Raw genomic sequence first — 7,500 nt, forward strand, 5'->3', positions numbered from 1 at the left:
ACCTGATAATACCCCTTCAAGAGGTCGAGCGTAAAGAAAACCTTCGCTTAGTGCAAGTAGGAGGTCACATTGGCAATGTTTGGGATGGGGTAGTGATCCGGTTCTGTTTGCATGTTCAGGCGCCTGCAATCCCCGCACTGACGGAGGGAGCCGTGTTTCTTCAGAACGATGTGTAAGGGTGACGACCATGGGCGTGAGGCCTTTTGGCAAAGGCCCATTTCCTCCATTTCGGCGAACGTCTGTTTGGCGGCTGCCAATTGTTCTGGCGCCAGACGTCTGAATTTTGCGAAGAGTGGGGGTTCCGTCGTCTTGATATGGAGCCGTGGGTGTTTGGCAAAGTTCTGGTCGGAAAACTTCCGGGTACAACTTGAGGAGGTGGGAGTAGGCATCCGCGGGTGCGCTGACGTGGAGAGCAATCTGGAGGGGGCGGGTTAAAGAGGTGTTGACAAGTACGAGTCTGCGTTGACCAATCGTCGGTGGGCGACATCGACCAGGAGGTGGAAATGAGAGAGGAAATCTGCACCGTGGATTGGCAATGTGACCTCAGCAACGAGAAACTTATAATTAAATTTCTCGTTTCCAAACGGTAATGTGAGGTTCTCATAACCGTAGGTTGGGATTGCAGATCTGTTGGCAGCTAGCAAGCGGACGTCGGCAGACGCAGACAGACTTTGTCGTGTACTGAAGAGTTCCCTTGTCAAAAGAGAGCGACAAGCACCCGTGTCTACCAAAATCGCACGCCTGTTCCTGCATCGTGTATAAAGAAAAGATTAGAAACACGGGAGGCCACCGCCACGATCGATGGCCTACTTACACGTTTTTTGGCCACAGACAATCCTTGGCACATATCATCGCGGTTGCCCCGAATCTGAAGTGGTAGCAGCAAAATTGCGGCGGAAGGGAGGTAGTAAGTGGCTGTAAAAGTCGTTGGTTGGGACGCGAGCGAGTGGTGGGTGGTAGGTGGCTTTGTCGCCGCTTCGGCACGTCACAGGGTAGGCGTGTATGTCCTACGGCATTTACGTCAGCTTTGGTTGACGTTGAATAGGCCCTCCACTTCGTCAGGAGGGGAGGCGTTGATGGAGGTCCTGAATTGGTTGTCCATAAGGGCGTCGGCTTTGGTCATCAAGTCCTTTATGGGTAAACTATCGACATCGGGTATGGCTGCTCGTATAGGTCTGGGTAAGCGGCGTATCCAAAGGGCACGGAGTAGGTTCACCTCACGAGGAGAGCCGTCTGTGGCAGGTTGCCGAGGAGCGATACTGGTCATTTCCTAAAGGGCGAGCGAAGCCCTTTGGTCCCCCAACGGTTGTTGCGAGAGCTGAAAAAGCTTTGCTATACGGGTGGCTGGCGATGTCTAGTACCGCTGCAGAAGGTATATTTTGAGGCGTCATACACTATTGGAGTGTCTCCTTGTTCACAAACCCAGTCGGATATTTTCGGGAAGGTGTCTTCAGGTATCGCCGCGAGAACATAATATGCTTTGATGGTTGAGCGAGTCACGCCCTTGATGCAAAACTGGACTTCTGTGCGCTGAAACCACGCAAACGCCTCTTCGCTGGCGAAAGATGAATATTTCAATGGGAGAGCCGCAGCTTTAACTTCAGTAAAGTCTGCCATAGTACCAACGATGGAGAGGCGAGGGTGGGTGGAAGGCGGGAGGAGCGAGTCGATTTCTGGGGTCACCAATGTGACGTGCCGAGAGATGGTTGTGACTCAAAGACAGGATGAAAGAAACTGAGTGAGTTTATTATAGAAAACTCTCCTTTATATACAAAAGCTCAATGCAACAGGAAATTTCATGTTCAAAACCGACACCGTTACCGGTGAGAGAAATAGGCATGTTTATTCAGATTCATTTCAGTACGAGGGAAGAGCGAAGATACAAGCATAATATATACACAAAATGAACTATGTACGATCGTGTGATACACGGTTGGTAAACTCGTCTATCTTATTTCTCTTCCTCTAGTTTTGTTAAAGTGTTTATAGATTATATTGTTCATCTTAATGATGTTACTGCTCTTAAAATATTTCATGTTCCTTTTTTCCTTTCCTCACTGGGCTATTTTCCTTGTTGGAACCCCTGGGCTTATAGAATCCTGCATTTCCGACTAGAGTTGTAGCTTAGCAAGTAATATATATATATATATATATATATATATATATATATATATATATATATATATATATATATATATATATATATATATATATATATATATATATATATATATATATATATATATATATATATATATATATATATATGGGTATATAAACTTATATATGTATCTATACACATATTAGCATGTATATATATATATATATATATATATATATATATATATATATATATATACATATATATATATATATATATATATATATATATATATATATATATATGTATATATATAAACTTATATATGCATATATACACATATATGTATATATATATATATATATATATATATATATATATATATATATATATATATATATATACGTATATATATATATATATATATATATATATATATATATATATATATATATATGTATATATATATATATATATATATATATATATATATATATATATATATATATATATATGTATGTATGTATATTTATATATATATATATATATATATATATATATATATATATATATATATATATATATAGTGTATATATTTGTATATATGTATATACTTACATATATACTTATATATACATATATACAAATGAATATATATGTAAATATAAACATACTATATATATATATATATATATATATATATATATATATATATATATATATATATATATATATATATATATAATTTATATATACATGTGTGTGTATGTATATGTGTGTGTGGGTGTGTGATTTTGTGTGTGTGCCTGGTTATTTTTGCATAGTACCAACGGCATTACTAATGAATTCTACTATTTCCTGCATCATATTTCTCCTTCCAGTCACACATCTTAGTAACGTGGGAAACTTAGCGTTCCAGCAGCCGTGGATGGAGGTTTTTGTCAAAGAAAACACAGCACCCCTTCTCCTACTTACCTTTCATGCCTCAACTAATTCTAGCAGTAAGTCAACTTCGTTATAAGACTGCGTTGCATCAAGTCATTTTGCATCTGTTTATATTTTATTGTTTCTTGTTATGTGGAGTGCGCTGATGTGGAGAGCAATCTGGAGGGGGCGGGTTAAAGAGGTGTTGACAAGTACGAGTCTGCGTTGACCAATCGTCGGTGGGCGACATCGACCAGGAGGTGGAAATGAGAGAGGAAATCCGCACCGTGGATTGGCAATGTGACGCCAGCAACGAGAAACTTATAATTAAATTTACCGTTTCCAAACGATAATGTGAGGTTCTCATAAACGTAGGTGGGGATTGCAGATCTGTTGGCAGCTAGCAAGCGGACGTCGGCAGACGTAGACAGACTTCGTCGTGTACTGAAGAGTTCCCTTGTCAAAAGAGAGCGGCAAGCACCCGTGTCTACCAAAATCGCACGCCTGTTCCTGCATCATGTATAAAGGAAAGATTAGAAACACGGGAGGCCACCGCCACGATCGATGGCCTACTTACACGTTTTTTGGCCGCAGACAATCCTTGGCACATATCTTCACGGTTGCCCCGAATCTGAAGTGGTAGTAGCAAAACTGCGGCGGAAGGATATAGTAAGTGGCTGTAGAAGTCGTTGGTTGGGACGGGAGCGAGTGGTGGGTGGTAGGTGGCTTTGTCGCCGCTTCGGCACGTCACAGGGTAGGCGTGTATGTCCTACGGCATTTACGTCAGCTTTGGTTGACGTTGAATAGGCGTCCAGTTTGTCAGGGGGGGAAGGCGTTGATGGAGGTCCTGAATTGGTTGTCAATAAGGGCGTCGGCTTTGGTCATCAAGTCCTTTATGGGTAAACTACTGACATTGGGTATGGCAGCTCGTATAGATCCGGGTAAGCGGCGTATCCAAAGGGCACGGAGTAGGTTCACCTAACAAAGAGAGCCGTCTGTGGCAGGTTGCCGAGGAGCGATACTGGTCATTTCCCAAAGGGCGAGCGAAGCCCTTTGGTCCCCCAACGGTTGTTGCGAGAGCTGAAAAAGCTTTACTATACGGGTGGCCGGCGACGTCTAGTACTGCTGCAGAAGGTATATTTTGAGGGCGTCATACACTATTGGAGTGTCTCCTTGTTCACAAAGCCAGTCAGATATTTTCGGGAAGGTGTCTTCAGGTATCGCCGCGAGAACATAATATGCTTTGATGGTTGAGCGAGTCACACCCTTGATGCTTAACTGGACTTCTGTGCGCTGAAACCACGCAAACGCCTCTCCGCTGGCGAATGAGGAAAGTTTCAATGGGGGAGCGGCAGCATTAACTCTAGTAAAGTCTGACATAGTACCAACGAGAAAGAGGCGAGGGTGGGTGGAAGGCGGGAGGAGCGAGTCGACTTCTGGGGTCACCAATGTGACGGGGCGAGAGAAGGTTGTGACTCAAAGACAGGATGAAAGAAACTGAGTGAGTTTATTATAGAACACTCTCCTTTATATACAAAAGCTCAATGCAACAGGAAATTTCATGTTCAAAACCAACACCGTTACCGGTGAGAAAAATAGGCATGTTTATTCAGATTCTTTTCAGTACGAGGGAAGAGCGAAGATACAAGCATAATATTTACACAAAGTGAACTATGTACAATCGTGTGATATACGGTTGGTCCACTCGTCTATCTTATTTCTCTTCCTCTTGTTTGTTAAAGTGTTTATAGTTCATATTGGAGATATTTATCTTAATGATGTTACTGCTCTTAAAATATTTTATGTTCCTTTTTTCCTTTCCTCACTGGGCTATTTTCCTTGCTGGAACCCCTGGGCTTATAGAATCCTGCTTTTCCGACTAAGGTTGTAGCTTAGAATGTAATAATATATATATATATATATATATATATATATATATATATATATATATATATATATATATATATATATTATATGTATATATAAACTTATATATGTATATATACACATATATGTATGTATACATATATATATATGTATATCTATATATATATATATATATATATATATATATATATATATATATATATATATATATATATATATATATATATACTATATACTGTATATATTTGTATATATATATATATATATATATATATATATATATATATATATATATATATATATATATATGTAAATATACACACACACTATATATATATATATATATATATATATATATATATATATATATATATATATATATATATATATATATATATATATATATATAAAATAACACCCACGAATGGCATTTAATACCGAATTCTATCTTGGGAATATATATCCACTTGGAATTCATTTTATGGTAACAGCTTCTGGCCGGGTAGAGATTCGAACCCCCACCTGTTTGGCTGGAAACTATGCCTGCAGAGACCTTACCGACTGAGCTCGGTCGGTAAGGTCTCTGCCGGCATAGTTTCCAGCCAAACAGGTGGGGGTTTGAATATTCGAACCCCCACCTGTTTGGCTGGAAACTATGCCTGCAGAGACCTTACCGACTGAGCTCAGTTGGTAAGGTCTCTGCCGGCATAGTTTCCAGCCAAACAGGTGGGGGTTCGAATCTCTACCCGGCCAGAAGCTGTTACCATAAAATGAATTCCAAGTGGATATATATTCCCAAGATAGAATTCGGTATTAAATGCCATTCGTGGGTGATATTTACATTGATTGAAATCACGTGTGCTTGTGATATATGTTCATATATATATTTATATATATATATATATATATATATATATATATATACATATATATATATATATATATATATATATGTATATATATATATATATATATATATATATATATATATATATATATATATATATATATATATACATATATATATATATACATATATATATATATATATATATATATATATATATATATATATATATGTATATATATATATATATATATATATATATATATATATATATATATATATATATATATATATATATATATATGTGTGTGTGTGTATGTATATGTGGGTGTGGGTGTGTGATTGTGTGTGGGTGTGTGATTGTGGGTGTGTGCCTGTTCATTTTTGCGTAGTACCAACGGAATTACTAATGAATTCTACTATTTCCTGCATCATATTTCTCCTTCCAGTCACACATCTTAGTAACGTGGGAAACTTAGCGTTCCAGCAGCCGAGGATGGAGGTTTTTGTCAAAGAAAAAAAAGCACCCGCCCTCCTACTCACCCTTCAGGCCTCAACTAATTCTAGCAGTAAGTCAACTTCGTTATAAGACTGCGTTGCATCAAGTCATTTTGCATCTGTTTATATTTTATTGTTTCTTGTTATGTTAACGATTTAATCATTTTCTTGTGAGTGGATGATTTTTTTCATTTTCCTTGTATATCAGATTTACATTCTTTGTAATTTTTCCTTGTTTTCCTTGTATATTAGATTTATATTCTTTTCATTTTTTCCTTGGTTTCTTTGTATATTAGATTGAAACTCTTTGTGCTGTTTTTTTTTCTTTTCTTGTTTTCCTTGTATATTAGATTTATATTCTTTATAATTTTTCCATTCCTCGTTTTCCTTGTATATTGGATTTATACACTTTGTATCGTAATTTTTTTCTGTCATATGAGCTTAGATTTCAGTTTCGAATTTCCTGTAGCATAGAGTTTACCTTCCAATTGCCTACAATGTCTTTCCTTCAAAGATAACATACAGGAGATATCTTCATTATCAGCAGCATAATAGTTATTGGCTTACCGTCCTTCTCTCCTACTAACTTCTATTTCCTAGTAATATTGTTTATAAGCCTACACACTGATTCTGGTTCTTTTCACTTTCTATTTTCTGTTTTTCTTTTCATTCCAAGACTTTACTCATCAGAAGTCCAGACTATTTCTGTCTTTGGACACTATATTCGATGAAACTTCAGGCAATATATCTTTGTATATAGCCACAAGACATCTTCCATTTCTCTTCTCAGCCCTTACAGTATTTCTCTGTTCTCGGAAGAGTACTGCAGGCATACAACAAACATAAAACATATTTGAAGTTTACTATCACAATAGCCTTATTCGCTGGCTGTGCAGCAGTTCATTTCAATTTCATTCAGGCTTGCTACGAGTATATCGCTATTATCTCAATATATGATATATATTCAGATTTATATATCAACTTTGTTGTACCCTTTGTCGGAATATTGATTTGGGAAATTTTTCGTATGTATTTATTTCTACATCTAAGAATGGTGTGTATTAGTTGTGTTTTCAAACTCTTCACTTATAGATTGCTTTGTCTTCTTCACTGGAAGAAAAAATCCTTAAAGATTACACAATCTAACTTCACATGGAAAGCCCAATTTTCAATAATAAGGAATACATACTAAAACAGTTTCTTATTATTAGCAATATTAGTATCAATATACATACATATATAT

The sequence above is a fragment of the Palaemon carinicauda genome, chromosome 18, assembly GCF_036898095.1.
Source record: "Palaemon carinicauda isolate YSFRI2023 chromosome 18, ASM3689809v2, whole genome shotgun sequence".
Taxonomy (NCBI): domain Eukaryota; kingdom Metazoa; phylum Arthropoda; class Malacostraca; order Decapoda; family Palaemonidae; genus Palaemon; species Palaemon carinicauda.